At 44.7% G+C, this 19,466-nt stretch overlaps 2 protein-coding genes across 3 annotated transcripts in view; both read left to right on the top strand.

Annotated features, from left to right (window-relative positions):
• LOC100436015 (zinc finger protein 736) overlaps nt 1–19,466 on the top strand; it is a 308,914-nt gene that overhangs the window by 180,377 nt on the left and 109,071 nt on the right. The window lies entirely within an intron of this gene.
• The window catches only part of ZNF679 (zinc finger protein 679), a 35,747-nt gene continuing 20,191 nt past the window's right edge, over nt 3,911–19,466 (top strand). The window contains exon 1 of the mRNA XM_054560533.2: nt 3,911–3,939. The gene's annotated coding sequence lies outside the window, so the exon portion shown is untranslated. The remainder of the gene's footprint in view (nt 3,940–19,466) is intronic.

Raw genomic sequence — 19,466 nt, 5'->3', positions numbered from 1 at the left:
GGCCCAGGCTGGAGAGTTACATCACCTAGGAACTTGATCCAGGTATACGTCACATTCCCAACTGTTGACTGGGCCCAAGCAAATTAGTAAAATAAATTAGGTGCTGTGTGAAAGTATATACCACAATCACACCTGCGGGAAGGACCAGGAATAAATTTCACAATTCTACATATTTCCCAGCTTTAGGTCTGAGAATCTACACTTCTGGTGAGTTGCATCCAAATACACGAGACACAGTCTTAACACGACAGGATCCGTGCATGAGAGCTCCATCTCCACCTGCAAACACAGTCCCCATAAGGTAGGCACAGCCTCACCAGGGTGCTGAATCTTGGTCTCAGAGTCACTATTTTACCTGTTGACCAGTACGTGAGTCAAACTTTCAACTTTTCATCGCCTCTGGGTGTGAGATTCAGAACCTCAACAGTGAGCTGTGTCTACATGGGAGAGTGACCATCCTTATTGTTGGCTGGGTATCCACATGAAATTCACAATTTCCTCTATGTTTTTGGCTCTGTTATGACACTCTCTGTACCATCTGAGATCTTCACACAACATGCCTGAGAGTGGAATTCTGCTCTGAGAACTTTATGTTTTTATGGATCCAAGATCTTACCCACTACCCTAAGCCCAGGCAGAAGTCAACATAATTTATCTTGTCTGGGTCCAGATATAAGAGTCATCACCATGTTTGTGAGCTGGGTCCAGAAATGAGTCACAATCTTACCTGTGGTCAGATCCACATATGACAGTCACAATTTGAACTGTGAACTGTGTCCACAAGGCAAAGTCAGGACCTCACTAATGGGATCTGTCCTTGTGTGTGGGTGGCAATTCTTACTGTCAGCTGGCTGTGCGTATGAGAATTACTCAAATTTGTATTGGGCTGTGTTGACACTCTTTGTACCACCATAGGGCATTATACCGTATGCATGAGTGTTGTGATTTTTTGTAACCTTTGCACAAGTAGAAAACCCAGAACCATCCCCATTTTCCTAACCCTAACAATGAGACTCAACGTCTCTTCTATTAGCTTGGTCCAAGTATAAGAGACAACACTGTGCCTGTGAGTTGGTCAAGAAATGACTTCCCCTTCGACCTGTGGCCAAATCCACATATGACAGTCGTGATTCCAACTGTGGTCTGCATCCATATGTGAGATTTATAACCTCACCAGTGGGCTGTGTCTAGGTTTAAGAGTGATAATCCCATTGTTGGCTGGATGTGCCTATGAGAGTCACAGTGTCACCTGCGTGTTGGACTGCGTTATGACACAGCTCATAAAACTCATGGACTTTATAAAATATTTGTGTCATAATTTCCTGTGACCTTTTATAAGAAAACCCAGACCCTTATCTGTGTCCCTAAGTCTAGCCAGGAGAGTAAAAAATCTGTTGTATTGGCTGAGTCTACGTATGACAGTCATCATCATGTCTGCTAACTGGGCCTGGGTATATGTAACAATTTCACTTCAGAGTGTGGATCAGGTAAAACAGTCATATCATCTGAATTCGGGGCCAGTGATATGTCAACATTCTCCTTGTGTGCAGTGCCATGGCAGGAAAGCCACATCACCTGAGTGCTGGGCTTAGTGATATGTTACAACGCATGCTGTGAACATAAGAGGATAGTCAGATCACTTAAATGTTGGGCCCAGAAATGTCACAATTCCCACTGTCGGCATGGCCCAGGCAGGAGGGTAACATCATTTGGGTGCAGGATCCAGCAATATGTTACAATTCTTACTGGAAGCAGGACCCAGGCAGAAGGGAAGAGTAACATCACCTAGGTGATGGGTCTAAAAATATATTATGATTTCCCCTGTGGACCACATTCAGGCAGAAAAAGATGGTAACATAACCAAGGTGATAGCTCCGGAGATATGTCCAAATTTCCCCTAAGAAAAGGGCCAAGATAGGAGAGTAATATCACCAAGGTGTGTTGCCCAAATATATGTCACTATCTCATTTGTTGGTTTTATCCAGGCAAAATAATCAAATCTCACGAGCTGGGCAAAGGTATATGTCACAATCACATCTGCAGGAATGTCCAGAGATTAGATTCACAATCTCACATTGGTCCCAACACCAGGTATGGGAGTAAACACTTGTGAGTTGGGTACAAGTTTGCAAGTCAGGATCTCAGTGGTGACCTGGATTCCTGCATGAGAGCCCCAAGACCCCTGCAGACTTTTTCCTGGTAGAATAGTAACAGCCTCACACGTGTGCTGAATATGTGAGAGTCATCATCTTTTTTTGTGGAATAGATTCACGTATAAGAGTCACAGTTCCAACTTTTGACTGTCCCTGAGTGTAAGATTCAGAACCTCAGCAGTGACTGGGCTGTGTCCATGTGGCAAAGTGACAATCCTTACTGTTGACTGTGCCTATGAGAGTCACAATCCCATCTGTGTGCTGAGCCCTGTTATGACACTCTCTGTGCTACTCAAGAACTTTATAAAATATGCATGCGAGTGTTGTAATCTCTGACCTTTCTACAAGTCAAAGACCCAGTAAATTGCCTATTACCATAAGACTATTTGGAAGAGTCAAAATCTTTTCTATTGTCTTGGTCCAGGTAAGAGAGTCATCATTACGCCTGTGAGTTGGGCTTAGGTGTATGTCACAATCTCACATATGGGCAGGGATCAGGCAGAAGTTCACATCACCTGAGTGCTAGGCAAGGAATATGTCAATATTTCCCCTGTGAGCAGGGCCCAGGAGGAGAGTTACATCAACTGGGATCTTGGCTCCGTGATATGAACAATTTCTTCTGTAGGCCGAGCCCGGGCAGGAAGGGAGAGTCACATCATGTAGGTGCTGGGCAAAGCAATATGTCTCGATGTCTCAATGTCCCCTTTAATCTTGGCTTAGGCCAGGGAGCAGAGTCATGTCACCTAGTTTATGGGCTCATTAATATGTCACAATCTTCAGTGGGGCTCGGCCTACTGTGTAGAGTCACATCTCCTAGGTGATGAACCCAGAGATCTGTCACAATGCCTTCTATAAGTTGGGCCTAGAAAGAAGGGGAGAGTCACATCACCAGGTGATTGGCCCAGAGATATGTAACAATTTCTCCTGAAAGCAGAACCCAGGCAGGAGCATCACATCACCTATGTAGCCCAAGTATATGTCACAATTTCAACTATAGGCTGAGCCCAGGCGAAAAAGTAAAAGCAATCAGATGCTAGGCAAAGGTAGATGTCACAATCACACTTGCAGAAAGATCCAGAAATAAAATTTCTAATCCTGCAAATGTCCCAGCTGGAGGTATGGCAGTCAACGCCTCCTGGGAGTTGAGTCTACGCATGCAATTCACAGTCTCAACAGTGGACAGGATCCATGCATAAGAGCCTCAACTCCACCTGCACACAGTGTCTTAGTAGGGCAGAGACACCCTAACAGGAGTGCTGAAGTTTTGTCCAAGAGCTGAGGCAGGAGAATTGCTTGAACTTGGGAGGTGGAGGTTGCAGTGAGCAGAGATGGTGACACTGCACTTCATCCTGGGCGACAGAGTGAATCTCCTAGGTGTGAGACTGAGAACCTCAAGAGTGGGCTGTATGCATGTGTTGAGGATGAAAATCTTAATTATTGGCTGGATGTGCCTGTGGGAGTCACAGTTTCACATGTGCACTGGCCCGTTACAACATCTTTGTACCACCCAAAGGTCTTTATAAAATATGCATGAGTATCCTAATAGCCTGTGACCTCTCTACATGTAGAATACTCAGGAGCATACCTCTTGTAATAAGCCTAACTATAATTAAAATCTCCCTTATTGGCTGGGTCCACATATGACAGTTATAATCATGCCTGTGAGCTGGACCTAGATATATGTCACAATCCCATCAGTGGGCAGGAACCAGGTAGGTGAGTCACGTTACCTTGGTTCTGTGCCAGGGATATGTCACAATACCCACTGTAGGCAGAATGCAGGCAGGTGAGTAACATCATGTGGGTGCTTGGCCCACTGATATGTTTTAGTCTTTTCTGTAGACAAGGCCCAGGCAGACAGGGAAAGTCATATTATCTGGGTTCTGGGCCCAGTGATTTTCACAATCCCCTTTGTAATCAGGGCCCAGGCAGGAGAGAAGAGTCATATTGCCTAGATAATGGGCCTGGTGATATGTCACAATGTTCACTTGGGGCAGGGCTAAAAGGGGAGAGTCACATTACCCATGTGATGGGCTCAGAAATATTTTCACTGCTGCCTGTAGACAGGTCCTAGGGAACAGAAGTAAGTCACATTCCTAAGTGATTAATCCAAAGGTATGTCACAATACCCCTTAAGGGCAGGGCCCAAGACATAGAGTCATAGGCTGGGCATGCTGGTTCATCCCTGTAATCCTGGCACTTTGGGATGCTGAGGCAGGCAGATTACCTGAGGTCAGGAGTTCAAGACCAGCTGGCCAATATGGTAAAAACCCCGTGTCTACTAAAAATACAAAAATTAGCTGGGAGTGGTGGTGTGCGCCTGTAATCCCAGGTACTTGGGAGGCTGAGGCAGGAGAATCACTTGAATTGCCTGATTGCCCCATTGCCCCACTCCAGCTTGGGTGACAAAGTCAGACTCCGTCTCAAAACAAATAAACAAAAAAAAAAAAAAAAGAAAGAAATAGAGTCATAGACCAGCTTGGGCAACACAGGGAGACCTCGTCGTTAAGAAAAATTTAAAAATTAAGCTGGGCATGGAGGCATGCTCTTGTAGTCCTAGCTATTGGGAGGCTGAGGTGGGAGGATCGCTTGAGTCTGGGAGGTTGAGGCTGCAGTGAGCCGAGATGGCACCACTGCACTCCAGCCTGGATGACAGAGTGAGACTCTGTCTCAAGAAAAACAAAACAAAAACCAAAAAACCTTTTCCTCTCAGTTAGGATCTGGTTTCCATCCTCCTACTCACCCTTTCAGGTCTTTGCTTCCATGTAACCTGCTTGGGGTGGTGCTCCTCCCCCAACCTCGGTGTTCCTGTGGTACTGGGTACTTCCATTCATTCCATCCATAACAGGGGAAGGTGGAATAAGGAAACCACCTTCACCTTCAATCCCAATTGCAAGACAAATGCTTGGGAGTAGGGTCGTCTTGATTTAAGGATTTAATCTGGTAGATCCTTACAGGCAGTGACAGCAAAGCCTTAGCCAAATCATCAGAAATGCAAAACGTCTACTCTGGAGATGGGGAAAATGGAATCCCTGTACATAAGAAAAAGGAGACACAGGGCTGGCTTGTGAGAAACAAGAACAAGGTAAGCCACTGAGAGACGGGACACTGGAAAAGAGAGAAGAAAGAGAGTCAAGAAGGATGAAGGAGCTCTGAGAAGTGAGTTGCTCGGTGCTACTGGGAAGAGGATAGAGGGGTGGCTTAAACCCTCATTAGAATAAACTGCTGCTCCCACCAACACCACAGTGACTGGGTGTTTGTTCCAAGAATAGAACAGGGCTGAGTTCCAGATCTGGGCTGTCGTGTGACCTAACGGACCCTTCATGGGGAAAGCAAGAAGGTTCACTGACTGACCCAATTCAGAGGAAGGAGGAACCTGACTTTCAAAATCACTATGACCATCGGAATGCCTTAGGAGATCAAAGAAATACTGGAGTGGGTGTGAGACCTTTAACAAATGTGTGCACTCAAACAGTGCAAAGGCAAACCTCCTGGTGGGTAATCAGAATTCAGACCCCATCTCTAGAGAGCTTTCTCTGGCCAGCAGCAGAGGAGGAAGTCAGAGATTCAGAGTAGGCTGGAGATGCAATGCACTTTTGCTGACGTTGAAGATGGAGGCGGCAAATTGAGTAAAATATGGGGGGACATCTACTTACAGAGAGTGGGTCCTAGCTAGCAGCGAGCAAGGGAACAAGGATCCCAGTCCTACAACTATGAGGAATTGGAAATTGGCAACAAGCAGAATCGGCTTAGAAATGGGTTCTTCCCAGCACCTCTAGATGAGAGCCCAGCCTGGTTGATATACTGACTTTAGCATTGTGAAAACCAAAGCAGAGAGCCCAACGGAGCCTGCTGGACCCTGAACCATAAGTTCTACAGAACGATGAGCTAGTAAATGGATGTGTTCTAAGCCACTACATTTCTGGGGACTTGTTATGGAGCAATAGAAGACTAATATACCTCTCATGTCCTGCCCAGTGGTGACCTCAGCAGCACTTTCTAGGTCTAGGGGACTCATGTGATATACTTTTTTTTTTGAGACAGAGTCTTGCTCTGTCACCCAGGCTGGAGTGCTATGGCACAATCTCAGCTCACTGAAACCTCTATCTCTAGGGTTCAAGCAATTCTTGTGGCTCAGCATCTCGAGTAGCTGGGACTACAGGCATGTGCCACCACGCCTGGCTAATTTTTGTATTTTTTCTAGAGACAGGGTTTTGCCATGTTGGCCAGGCTGGTCTTGAACTCCTGACCTCAGGTGATTCACCTGCTTCAGCCTCCCAAAGTGCTGGGATTACAGGTGTAAGCCACTGAGCCCGGCCATATCAACTTTTTAAATTATAATTTAATAAAATGAGAAATCAATAGCCAAAGAAAATTTTAAAAACTCACAAATATGTGGATAGTAAACAACATGTTCCTGAACAACCCATGGGTCAAAGAGAAAAACCAAAGGGAAATCAGAAAGTATATTGACAAAAAAAGAAAATAGAAACAACATACGATAACTTCTGGGATACAAAAAAAAAAAAAAAGACAAACCCACAAAACAGTTCTGAAACAGAAATTTATAGTGCTATATTTCTATATTAAGAAAAAGGAAAAGATGTCAAATAAAAAACATAACTTTAATCCACAAAATACTTGAAAAAGAACAACTAAATAATCCTAGCATTAGCATAACAACAACAACAAAAAAATAGGCCGGGCTGGGTTGCTCACGCCTGTAATCCCAGCACTTTGAAAGGCTGAGGTGGGTGGATCACCTAAGGTCAGGAGATCAAGACCAGGCTGTCCAAAATGGTGAAACCCCGTCTCCACTAAAACTACAAAAATTAGCCAGGCATGGTGGCACGAGCCTGTAATTCCAGCTACTAGGGAGGCTGAGGCAGAAGCATCTCTGGAACCCGAGAGGCAGAGGTTGCCATGAGGCGAGATCACACCACTGCACTCCAGCCTGGACGACAAGAGTGAAACTTCGCCAAGAAAGAAAAAGAATGAAAGAAAGAAAGAAAGGGAAAGAGAGAGAGAAAGGAAGGAAAGAATAAAAAGGAATAAAAATTAGAGCAGAGATAGATTTCATAGATACTTAAAAGATACAAAAAAGATAAGAAGCAGAGAAAGAATTTACATATAAAAGGTATCTAAATAAAAAAAAAATTTCTTTTTTAAAAAAGAAGAGGCTGGGCGCAGTGCCTCATGCCTGTAATCCCAACACTGTAGGAGGCGAAGGTGGGTGGAACATGAGGTCAGGAGTTCGATACCAGCCTGACCAACATGGTGAAACCCTGTCTCTACTAAAAATACAAAAATTAGCCAGGTGTGGTGGCTCACACCTGTAATCCCAGCTACTCGGGAGGCTGAGGCAGGAGAATTGCTTGAACTCAGTAGGCAGAAGTTGCAGTGAGCTGAGATTGAGCCGTTGCACTCCAGCCTGGGCAACAGGATGAGACTCTGTCAAAAAAAAGGAGTAAATTCTTTTTTTTATTTTTAAGTTGAATGATTGTCTTATTTTTATTTTGTATTTATGCTTACAATAAGCAGGCCCAAAAAACTTATCCTGAACTCATTGTCATTTGATTTCCAGCAGGGTTTGTATTTAGGCACCAGAGGTGTGGTTTTGAGTTTGTGAAAGAGCATTTGTGGAAAAAAAAAAAAAGGCAGAATAAAAGAACCTGATATAAAAAGTCTATGGGGGCAGGGCACAGTGCCTCACTCCTGTAATCCCAGCACTTTGTGGAGGCTGAGGTAGGTGGATCACCTAAGGTCAAGAGTTTGAGACCAGCCTGGCCAAAATGGTGAAACCCCGTCTCTTAAAAATACAAAAATTAGCCAGGTGTAGTGGCACACACTTGTAATTCCAGCTGCTTGGGAGGCTGAAGCAGAAGCATCACTCAAACCCAGGAGGCAGAGGTTGCCGTGAGCCAAGATCCTGTCACTGCACTCCAGCCTGGGCGACGAGAGTGAAACTCGAAAGGAAAGGAAAGGAAAGGAGAAGGAAAGGAAAGGAGAAGGAAAGAAAAAGAAAGAAACAAAAAGAAAGAAAGAAAGAAAGAAAGAAAGAAAGAAAGAAAGAAAGAAAGAAAGAAAGAGAAAGAAAGAAAGAAAGAAAGAAAGAAGGAAGGAAGGAAGGAAGGAAGGAAGGAAGGGAAGAAAGAAAGAAACAGAAAGAAAGAAAAAAGGAGAGAAAGAAAAAAGAAAAAGAAGAAAAAGAGAAAAAGAAAGAAAGAAAAAGAAAAAGAAAGAAAGAAAGAAAGAAAAAGAAAGAAAGAAAGAAAGAAACCTATGGGTGGGGAACAGTACCCAGTTGGTGAAAAGACTGGTTAGGGCTACAGAGACTGGTCCAGACAGGGTAGCTCTGACTTATAAATGTGTGCATGCAGGCAGATGGGAGGGATGGACGACCCAGAATCCTAGGCTAGTGGAGAAAACGGGTCACTGGTGCGGATTCAAGATCTGGGCATAAAAAGAAGCCATGAGTCCTCTGGGCACTTACGTAGCCTATAGGTGGAAATCTCTAGAAGCAGAAGTAATCTCAGCACAATTTCTGAAGGTGAAGCCTTGTCATGGGAGGCGTGTAGCTACATCACTGCCCAGTGTGCATGGGTGTGAGTGTGCAGGAATCACTTTCTAGCAGCAAGGTAGGGAGAGGAGTCTGCCCTCAGAACTGCTTTCCTTTGAGTTCTCAGTTCCCCCTGAACCCGGATGAGACATGGAATCACAGGACAATTCACAGCGCAACAGCTTGTGTGCTGAAGAATAGTCTCTCCATTCCCCAAAAGACTCACAGTCTCCCTTCAGCCAAGGCTGCAGTGATGTCTTTCTTTTTAGACCAAACACACGGCATTTGCTGACACCAGCCAACTCTTCAACACCGACTGGGTGTTCAACAACTCAATTCTGACAGAATCAAGAGTCACCATGGACCCGACCACATCAGGACTCAGTTCCTCAATACAGTCCCCAATGCACACACCAGTGACAGGCACCATGGGCCCATCTATGCCTATAAGCAGCTATCTATGAATTATGGGCTTTTTTAAACTTCTCCCTGAAGTTTAATAATTTGCTAAAACTACTCATAAATTTGATAGAACTTTACCAGGTTATTATAAATAATATAATTCAGAAAATGCCAATTGGAAAAAAATGTATAGGGCACAGAAAAGTGGGAGAGAAAGACGAGGTGGATGGATTAGCCACTACATCTGGCTAATTGGAGCTATTGTAAATAGCTACAATTAAGAAAACTCTCTAATGATTTGTGTTCTGTAAGAACAACTTACTGCAAAGAAAGATCCTTACCATTATGACTGATGGTCAGGATCATTACCATTGTTCTTCACACACAATTAAAGACGAGGGTGGATTAGCCACTACACCTGGCTAATTGAAGATGTTGTAAATAGCTACAATTAAGAAAACTCTCTAATGCTTTGTGTTCTGTAAGAACAACTTACTGCAAAGAAAGATCCTTACCATTGTGACTGATGGTCAGGATCATTACCATTGTTCTTCACACACAATTAAATAATTTTGTCTTCAGGGTTCACAAGAAAATACCTGTTAAGCAAACTTTGCTTAAGTTTTTATCTTTCCGCCAGACCCCTGGACTCTGCTCCACCTCCAGTCTGAGCAAACATACAACCCCTCTTCATGTCCCTCCCAAGAACAGGCTGACTTCAGGGTGCGACATTCTCTATTGCATTGATTTTTCCACCCTCCATTCTGCCCTCCTCTCCCACCTTCTTTCTAATCTGTCTTGCTCCTCCGTGTGAATGACAGCCCTTTTCAGCCTAACTTTGAGACGTATGTAGATATTATGTTTGGTGCTTCCCCCATTGCAACACTATTAATTTTATTTGAAACAGAGTCTCACTCACTCCAGGCTGGAGTGCAGTGGTGCGATCTTGGCTCACTGCACCCTGTGCCTCCAGGGTTCAAGCGATTCTCCTGCCTTCGCCTCCCGAGTAGCTGGGATTACAGGTGCCCACCACCACGCCTAGCTAATTTTTGTATTCTTAGTAGAGACAGGGTTTCACCATGTTGACCAGACTGGTCCTGAACACCTGACCTCAAGTGATCCACCTGCCTTGGCCTCCCAAAGTGCTGGGATTACAGGCATGAGCCACTGTGCCCAGCCACAACACTACTTTAGAATAAAGTTATTTCATACCTACATATAAATTTATTTTATTTGACAATATCTAAAAACAGCCCCAAAACAATAGCAATTACATCCTACAGAGGACATCAAAACCCTCCTCCCATCTCAGCTCTCACTGCACCTGCCCGTGCATCCCCACAGTTGAGATGGTGACATATACTTTGACCCAGCTTACAGGTATTACACATAGGCCCAGCCAAAGAGAGAGATTTAGATTCTCATAGGCCTAGGGCCATGGGTAAGGTCCTGGGTCTTCTACTTGTATGACAATCACAGAGGATTATGACACCTGTGCGTATCCAATAAACCCCATGGGTGGTACAGAGAGTCTCATACAGGGCCCAGAACACAGGTGAGATTGAGAGTCTTGTAGGAACACACAGCCAAAAGTAGAAATTGTCACATGCCCATGTGTACACAGCTCATGATTGAGGTTCTGAATCTCAAACCCAGGGGCAGTTAAGAGTTGTAATTGTGACTCTCATATGCAGATCCAGTCCACAAGCGAAGTGGGGACACTCCAACCAGGATTCAGCACACCATTGAGGTTGTGACACCCCTACTGGGACACAGCTTGGAGAAGGGATTGGGGCTCTCATGAGAGGAAGCAATCCACTATTGAGATTGTGACTTATGTACTTGGACCTAAGTCTCAGGAGTTGTTGACTCTTACACCTGGAGTGGGGAAATGTGGGTAATTGGGAGTCCCATTCCTGGGCCTTCCTGCAGGTGTCATTGTGACATGCACTTCTACCTAGAACCTTAGTAATTTGATAGTCCTTCTGGTCTCAACACACAGATATCTTGTGACTTATACCTGGGCCAAGCACCTAGGTGATGTGACTATTTTGTCTGGCCACTTCCTTCAAAGGAATTGTAATATATCTCTTCACTGAGCACCTAGGTGATGTAAATCTTCTTTCCTGCCTGGACCCTGCCCACAGGTAAGGTTACGACATATCACCAAGCCTAGCACTTAATGACATGACTGTCCTATCTTGTTTGTGCCCTGCCCCGAAGAAGCATTGTGACATTACTGGCCTAAGTAAAAAGGTAATTCGGGTCTTCTGCCTGGGACGTGTGCACAGGGGGGATTGTGAAATATTTCTTGGCTTGTCATCATGATGATGTGATTCTCCTCTCTTGCCTGGAACTGTTTTACAGTTGTCATCACAACATATTGCTGGGCCCAGTACTGGGTGAAGTTATTCTTCCCCCAGGGCCCAGCCCACAAGTGGCATTGTGGCATCTCTCTAGGCCCATTGCCTAGGTGATGTGACTCTGTTCTTCTAACTGGACACTTTCCACAAAAGGAATTGTGACATATAGCTGGAACCAGCTCCCTGGTCATGGAACTGTACTGTGTTGGCCCTGTGCAAAGGGGGCATTGTGATATATTGCTTGGCCAAGCGGCTAGGTGATATGACCCTCCTGAATGGGCCCTGCTCTCAGAGAGGATTTTCACCCATCACTTGGCCAATTATAAAGGTGATGTGTCTCTCCTCTGTTGCCTGGACTCTTCCCAAAGTAAGAATTATGGCATATCACTTACCCAGCACCCAGGTGATACGACTCTTATGTCTGGTTCCTGCCCACAGGTGAAATTGTGACACATACATGGTCACAGCTCAAAGGTGAGATGATGACTCTCATACTTGGATCCAGCTAAGAGAACAGATTTTAACTCTGATATCTAGGCTTAGGGCAACAGGCAAGGTCCTGGGTCTCCTACTTAAATAAAGGACATGGTGTATTATGATACTGAGGCATATTGTATGAAGCCCACATGTGATACAGTGTCATAACAGGACCCAGAACAAAGGTGACATTGTGACTCTCATATGCACATCCAGCTGATAGAATTGTCACCCTCACACGTAGTCAGTGGTCACTGGTGAGCTCCTAAATCTCACACATAAATGCAATCCAGACTTGGAATTGTGACTGTCATATGTAGATGCAGCCCCAGGTGAGACAGTGACTCATTTTTGAACCCAGCTCACAGGAACAGTAATGGAACTAATACCTGGACCCAGTCAATAGCAGAAATTCACAATCTGGGACATTTTCCAGGTAAAGGTATAAGAGTCAACACCTCTTGTGGATTGAGTTCAACTATGCAAGTCAATCACAACAGTCGACTAAATCAATGGATGAGAGCCCAAATCTCACCAACAGACTGTGTTTTGATAGGGGAAGCACAGCCCCCAGGTGTTCTAAATCCTGGACTTGGTGTTATCGTCTCATCTGTCGACTGGATTGATGTATGAGATTCACAATTCCAACTCTACTGGCTCTTGGTGTGTGATTCAGAACCTTAACAGTGGGTTCTGTTAATGTGGAAGGGTGATAATCCTTACTTTTGTCTGAGTTTGCATACAACAGCCACAATTTTCCGTGTGTGCTGGGCTCTATTATGGCACTCTGTAGTGCCATACACTTGAGGGCTTCATACAATGTGCATGCAAGTCATAGTAGTCTCTGGCCATCCTACAAGTTGAAGACCCAGAACCTTAGTTTTTGCCCTAAGACTAACTAAAAGAGTCAAAATATCTTCAGGTATGAATCATGATTCTACCTGTAAGCTGTGCCCATGTGTATTTCCCAATCCCAACTGTGGAGACAGAGCAGGCACAAGGGTTGCATCACCTGGGTGCTGGCCAGAGGTATGTCAAAATTGCCACTTTGAGCAGGGTCAAAATCTCCCCTTAGTGCAGGGGCAATTCAGGAGGGTCATATCACCTAGGTGGTGGGCCCAGCGATATGTCACAATACCCCCTATGGGCAGGGCCAAGGCAGTACAGTTACATCACCTAGAAGCTGGGGCCAGTGATATGTCACAATGCCTCTTGCGGGCAGGGTTCAGGCAGGAAAGAAGAGTCACATCACCTGGGTGATAGGTCTAGAGATATTCCACAATGCCTTCTGTAATTAGAACCCAGGATAAAGAGTTATATCATTTGGGTTAAAGGTCCAGTGATAGGTCACAATCCCAACTAAGGACAGGACCCAGGCTGAAAAAGAGACTCACTTCACTTTGATGACTGGCCCAGAGATATACTGTAATTTCTCCTGAGGACCAGGCTCATGCAGAAGAGGAACATAAATTTTGTGCATGGCCCAGGTATATGTTACAATCTCAACAGTACACTGGGCCCAGACAATAGAGTAAAATTAATCAGATGTTGGGAAAAGGTATATGTCACAATCACACCTGCAGAAAGGTTTAAGGATAAGATTTAAAACCCCACAAATGTGCTGGCTTCACTTATGACAGTCAACATATCTTGGGATATGTGTTTAAATACTTGAGTCACAACCTCAACAGTGCACTGGCTCTATGCATAAGAGCCCGAACCTCACTTATAAACAGTGTCCCAGTAGGGGAGTCACAGCCTCACGGGGGTGCTGAATCTTGGTGTGAGAGTCACCATTCTACCTGTGGACTGCATTCACGTCTGAAAGTCACAATTCCAACTTTTGACTGCCTCTGAGTGTGAGATTCAGGACATTTTACGAAGGCTGTGTTCATGTGAGAGGGTGACAATTCTTACTGTCAGCCAGGTGTGCATATGAGAGTCAGAATCTCACCTGTTTGCTGGTCCCTGTTATGACACTCTCTGTACCACCTGCGGGTTTTATATGGCACACGTGAGACTCACAATCTGCTTCGAGACCTTTGTGCTTGCCCAGGTTTTTGTTACAATCCCAAATGTAGGATCACGCCCATTGCCCTAAGCCCAGGAGTGAGAGTCAACATCTCTCCAATTTTTAGGTCCAGGTAAGGGGGTCATTTTTGTTCCTATAATCCGGTTACAGAAATTGGTCAATATCCCTCCTGTGGCTCAATCCACACGTGACAGGCATGATCCCAACTGTGGACTGTATCTGTCAGTGAGATTCAGGAAATATTTTGCTCTCTCCCTAAGTAAAGGTGACAATTTTAACAGTCAGCTGAATGTGCATACAATAGTCACAACCTCAGTGTTGTGCTGGGTCCTACTATAACACTCTGTGTCCCATTTGAGGGCTTTAGACAATATGCATACGTGTTGTAATCACCTGTGATTTTTTTTTTTAAGTAGAAAAGCCAGAATTTTATTTTTTGGCTTAAACCCAGCTATGCGAGTCAACACCTCTCCTATTAGCAGGGTCCGGGTATAAGAGTCATTGCTGGGCCTGTAAGCTGGGTCCAGCTATGACTCACCACCTGACCTTTGGCCAGATCCACATTGGATGGCCAATATTCTAACTGTGTATTGTGTTGTCATATGAGAGTCAGGACCTCACCAGTAAGTTTTGTCAATGTGTGAGGGAGACAATTTTAATTGTCAGCTGGGTGTGCCTGTAAGAGTCACAATTTTACCTCTGTGCTGGACCCTGATATGACACTCTTTATATCACCCAAAGACTTTATAGAATACGCATGAGTGTGATATATGGTGTGATCTTTGCACATGTAGAAGGCCCAGATCGTTACCTGTTTGTCTAAGCCTAGCTAGAAGAGTTAAAATCTCTTCTATTGGCTGGGTTCGCATATGCGAGTCTTCATTATACCTGTCAGCTGGGCCTAATGTGTGACCATCCCACCTGTGGGCAGAGACTAGGAGGGAGAGTCGCATCAACTAGGTGCTGGGCCAGCGATATGTCAATATTTTTACTATAGGCAGGGTCCTGGCAATAAAAGTCACATCTCCTGGGTGCTAGGAAAAGCAATGTCACAATCCACCCTGTAAACATGTTCCAGGCAGAAGACAGTCACACCATCTAGGTGATGGGCCCAGTGATATGTAACCATTTCTCCTGTAAACAGATTCAAGGCAAAAAAGAGTCACATAACAAAGGTGATGGGCCTAAAGATATCTCACAGTAACCCCTGTGGACTGGCCCAGGCAGAAAGGGAGAGTCACATTGCCTAGGTGATTGGCTCAGAAATGTCACAATACCCCGGGAGGGCAAAGCCCAGGCAGGAAAGTCACATTATCTAGGCGCTCAATCTAAGTATATTTCACAATCTAAACTGTAGGTGGGGCCTAGGCAAAAGAGAAAAATCAGTCAGATACTGAGTGAAGGTATACGTCACAATCACGTTGTGAAAAGGTCCAGAGATACAATTTACAATCTCTCAAATGCCCAACTTCAGGATCAGAGTCAATATCTCCTGTGAGTTGCACCCAAAATGCATATTGTGGCACCTCCTCTGTTTTTTCCAAGGAGTTCCAGGCTGTTAGAGCTTGAATATCTGCGATTAATTAAGTTGACTTTTGGGCCAGACATGGTGGCTCAAGCCTGTAATCCCAGCACTTTGGGAGTCTGAGGCGGGCAGATCATGACGTCAGGAGTTCGAGGACAGCCTGACCAATATGGTGAAACTTGGTCTCTACTAAAAATGCAAAAATTCGCCAGGTGTGGTGGTGGGCACCTGCAATATCAGCTACTTGGGAGGCTGAGGCAGGAGAATTGCTTAATCCCGGTAGGTGGAGGTTGCAGTGAGCCAAGATTGTGCCACTGCACTCCACCCTGAGTGACAGAGCGAGACTCCATCTCACAAAATAATAATAATAGTAATAATAATTAAGCTGACTTTTAACCATGATGCTCTTTTTTAAAAAATGATTTAATTCTCTAATTACTTGACTTTAGCCATGCCAAACTGCCAATATTTCTGACTTTTGAACTTTACTAACATCACCTCCCAGGTGAAATCAATGTTATATTTTTGTTTGTTTGTTTGTTTGTTTTGTGGCGGATTCTCTCTCTGTCGCCCAGGCTGGAGTGCAGTGGCCAAATGCGGCTCACTGCAACCTCAGCCTCCTGAAACCAATAACCTTTACTACGGTTATGAACCTAAACACAAGTGTACAAGGTATTTTCAAAAAGATGGCAAGCACTTTTTACAAAATCTAGAATCTTCAAAGGTAGCTCAGAGAAAGGAAAATTCAGGATGGTTCGTGGAGGGAAAGCGAATCCGCAAATATTCACGCAGATATCAAATCACAAACGACTCATTTCCTAAGCCAGAAACTGAACCCTGAACTCGGGCTGCCACTGTGAGACAGCAAAGCCCAGCTACTGAGCTACGGCACTGAGCAGTCTCCATTGGAGTCTCCCAGAAGAAGCCTCCAGCAGCCAATTTTGAGCTTGCAAAGGTTGTTTACTGCTCAAGATCACTTTTATGGATAACTATAACATAAATTTCAAAATTTCTATATGCTGGATGGTAGAAACAAAGAGAAAATACTGCCACATGGCTACAAGGTCAAGCTCCCAAGAACATAAAACAAGAGGGAAACTTCATCAATTTTGTTGTTTGTTTCAGGGACTTCTTTTTTGTTTCTTTGTTTTTTAGCTTTTTGAGATGGAGTCTCGCTCTGTCCTCCAGGCTGGAGTGCAGTGGTGCGATCTCGGCTTACTGCAACCTCTGCTTCCCAAGTTCAAGCAGTTCTCCCCACCCCAGCCTCCTGAGTAGCTGGGACTACAGGCACCCACCACCACCCTGGCTAATTTTTGTATTTTTAGTAGAGACAAGGTTTTGCCATGTTGGCCAGGCTGGTCTTGAACCCCCCAACTCATGTGATCCACCTGCCTCGGCCTCCCAAGGTTCTAGGATTACAAGCATGAGTCACCATGCCCGGCCTGTTTCAGGGACTTCTGACCAGAAGTTTCAACATGTGATCTTTGGGGAAGATGGTGACCCAGAGTAACAGAAAAGATAGGAAAGGGAGAGAGAGAGAGAAAGAGAGAAAGAAAGCATTGCTTATGGTAGGGCAGGAAAGTTGAGGAGCTCAGGAAAACTAGAGAAAGACCCACGCATTGAATCAAAAGTTTAGGTGATCGCTTGTTGGTTGTGAAAGAATCTTTTTTGGCATCTGCTCTCAAGTTTCCCACTTTAGGGAGGAAAAAGCTCCCCTTGTTCCATGATCCTGTACTCATCTAATTCTGTCAGCCACAGCCATCAGCAAAAAATGCAAGGCAGATTAATCCAAAGACAAGGCCGGGCATGGTGGCTCATGCCTGTAATCCCAGTACTTTGGGAGGCCGAGGTGGTGGATCGGCTGAGGTCAGGAGTTTGAGGCCAGCCTGGCCAACATGGTGAAACCTTGCCTCTACTAAAAGTACAAAAATTATCTGGGTGTGGTGGTGGGTGCCTGTAATCCCAGCTACTCAGGAGGCTGAGGCAGGAGAATCGCTTGAACCTGGGAGGCAGAGGTTGCAGTGAGCCAAGATCTCACGATTGTACTCCAGCCTGGGCAACAAGAGCGAGACTCCATCTCAAAACAAACAAACAAACACACACAAAGGCAATAGTGGTTAACAATCCATAATGCCAAATCTAATCTTAGCTGAGAGGGACTTAACTGAGAGGAGCCTCTCACCCCCTAAATCTTAGGAAAGACTAACCTTTCTAAGTTGCACCTCAAATACAAGTTTCGTCAAGTGTTCTTGCCTTTTATTAAAAGGGACCTTTTATCTTATCTGTCTTAGGAGACACTCTAACTCCCCTAAATTGGGCTATTAACCCAATCCCATTCTTTACCCGGGTGTGCCATCACTTACAAAAAGTTAGCCAATTGGCGATTCAGTCTATTTCCTTTGGTTTGGGGGTTTCCTTAGTATCATCCTTTTGTGATTCACTGAAAAGAAGATTCCAGAAATGGTCCCAATCCAGAACTGAAGAGTGGGTTCTTGGATCTCGTACAAGAAAGAATGCAGAGCTGGGGGTGGTGGCTCATGGCTGTAACCCCAGCACTTTGGAGGCAAAGGCGGGCAGATCACTTGAGGTCAGGAGTTTGAGATCAGTCTGGCCAACATGGTGAAACCGCATCTCTACTAAAAATACAAAAATTAGCTGGGCATGGTGGTGTGCACCTGTAATCCCAGCTCCTCCAGAGGCTGAGGCAGGAGAATCTCTTGAACCCAGGAGGCAGAGGTTGCAATGAGCCGAGATGGTGCCACTGCACTCCAGCCTGGGTGACTGAGCAGGACTCTGTCAAAAGAAAGAAAGAAAAGAAAGAGAAAGGAAGGAAGGAAGGAAGGGAGGAAGGAAGGAAGGAAGGGAGGAAGGGAGGGATTTTGGGTGAGTCTGCAGTGCAAAGCAAAAGCAAATTTATTCGGAAAGTAAAGGAATAAAAGAATAGCTACTCCTTAGACATAGCAGCAGTGTGGGCTGCTCAACTAAAAATACTTACAGTTATTTCTTGATTATATACTAAACAAGGGGTGGATTGTTCATGAGTTTTGCAAGAAAGGGATGGGCAATTCCCAGAACTGAGCGTTTCTCTTCTTTTTAGATCATATAAAGTAACTTTCTGATGTTGCCATGGCATTCGTTAACTGTCATGGCGCTGGTGGGAATGTCTTTCACATGCTAATGCTTTATAATTAGCGTGTAACGATCCGTGAGGACAATCAGAGGTCACTTTCATTCCCATCTTGGTTTTGGTGGATTTTTGTGGCTTCTCTACTGCAAACTGTTTTATCAGCAAGGTCTTTGTGAACTGTATCTTGTGCCCATCTCCTATTTATCCTGTGACTTAGAATGCCTGACCTCATGGAAATGCAGTCCTGTAGGTCTCAGCCCCATTTCACCCAGCACCTATTTCAGATGCGGTTGCTCTGGTTCAAACGCCTCTGACATGGCCACAGAGTGCTGGAATGTGGCTGGTCTGAACTGCAATGTGCTAGAAAGGTAAAATACAAGGTCACATTAAAATATTTAGCTTTAAAAATGTATATGCTTTATTAACCCTTACATACTAATCACATATTAAAATAATATTTTGGATATATTGAACTGATTAAATTGTTACAATCAATTCCACTTGTTATTCCACCTGTTTCTTTCTTTTTTATTTTGAGACAGTCGCTCTGTCACCAGGCTATAGTGCGGTGGCACGATCTCGGCTCACTGCAACCTCTGCCTCCTGAGTTCAGGCGATTCTCCTGCCTCAGCCTCCCAAATAGCTGGGATTACAAGTGTCTGTCACCATGCTTGGCTAATTTTTGTATTTTTAGTAGAGATGAGGTTTTGCCATGTTAGCCAGGCTGATCTCAAACTCCTGACTTCAGGTGGTGGAAAGTGCACCTCTGAAAGTGCAGGGATTACAACCGTGAGCCACTGTGCCCGGCCCTACCATTTTTTTTTTTTT

The sequence above is a fragment of the Pongo abelii genome, chromosome 6 (genome assembly GCF_028885655.2).
Source record: "Pongo abelii isolate AG06213 chromosome 6, NHGRI_mPonAbe1-v2.0_pri, whole genome shotgun sequence".
Classification (NCBI taxonomy): Eukaryota; Metazoa; Chordata; class Mammalia; order Primates; family Hominidae; genus Pongo; species Pongo abelii.
This window is presented reverse-complemented; position numbering and strand designations above follow the sequence as displayed.